Raw genomic sequence first — 1,570 nt, forward strand, 5'->3', positions numbered from 1 at the left:
TTTTGCCTCGCCACAGCACCGCCTCCACAGCTAACTGGCTGCTGGCTTCCTCCTCTCTTCAGTTCAGCTTCCAGCTGTCAGTGAGTGACATGGGCCCAAAGCGAGACTCATAAATTTGGCCTATCACTACATCGTCACTGTGCGTAATTCAACGCGTCCAGAGATGACCGGTGCACAATGAGGGCTGGATGGGAATGTGGGCTTGGGTTTGAAGGGGATCTCCAAACTGTAGAGCGCAGAGCCAGTCAGAGAAGTCCGGCAAGGAAATCTAATATGATATGTCCATATCTGCACATATATAGACATATTCGACTTGAAGTTGTAGAAAAGTATTGCCAATAGACTGGCACTATGCCTAATACCAGGCATGGACTAGAGGAGATTAAAGCCCCCCAGCCCAGCAGTGGAACTGTGAGCTCTGGAATGATGATGGTGCTCCGTCCAGTTCTTTTGGAATGAGGTGCAGTGGTGGTCAGCCAACATCCTGACTTTACTAACGCTCTTGTCGTTGAATGCAATCAAATCCTCATAGCAATGTTCTAGCAAAGGCTAGTAGACAGCCTTCTTCCTTGGACAGTGGAGACAGTTGCTCCAACAAAAGCAGGACAATACCCTTGATTTAGAGGAAATAATGAATGAGCAGGTGTCCCAATACTTTTGTCCATATTATTTTGTCCCTTTGTCTCTGTGCACCTTCATAATAGATTTGAAATAAAGCAACCAAGATGTGTAGACACCCCCCACCCCACCCCTTCATTTTCATAGGCTTCAAAGCAGGTTCATGGCCAGACGTGACCTGTTCCCTCGTTGTTTCATGACAAATTACGGAAAAACTAAGAAAACTAAAAATAAATTAAAAAGCCTGCCAAGTACTGGAGCGAGAGTTTCTGGACAAGTGAAATCAAGATGGAGTGCGTGGAGATAAAGGTAGAGGTCATGAACGTAAAAATACTACATCATCTGTCAAACATTGTGGAGGCACTGTTATACCATAGGCAAGTATAGCTGCCAATGGAACTGGTGATTATTGATGGTGTGGCTGTGGTGTATTTATTGGCTATGCAGATGTTCATAGGCCTGAAGAAATGGTATGGAGTTGAGGAATTAAATACACCACATGACCATCTACCTCTGTCAGCAGATAGAGGCAACAGGATGAACTCTGCTCTGATTTAGTCAAATGCTAAACAAAACTGAAGGATGGTGCTTCACAGATCAGGTGGATAATGACCCTCAACATACAGTAAAAGCAACCCAAGAGGTTCTTAAGGCACAAATTGCAACTGTCCAAATACTTTTGGTCCTGGCTGTATGTGTAAGAATAATTGTTTGGACACATATTGCAATATTGTAATACTTAAAAAAATCAAAATCTCGAGATTTTGGAGCATTTCTATTGGTCCATTCATCATGAAATGTTTGACTCAGTGATAAAAACACAACTGCCAGATTCACACTATGCCAGCAAAAATGGAGATTCGAGGTTTTTGCATGACAACAACTATTTGTTGACTATATAGAAATCCCACATGTTCTAATATGTCATATATAATTGTATTTAATCTATAAT

The sequence above is a fragment of the Salminus brasiliensis genome, chromosome 19 (genome assembly GCF_030463535.1).
Source record: "Salminus brasiliensis chromosome 19, fSalBra1.hap2, whole genome shotgun sequence".
Taxonomy (NCBI): domain Eukaryota; kingdom Metazoa; phylum Chordata; class Actinopteri; order Characiformes; family Bryconidae; genus Salminus; species Salminus brasiliensis.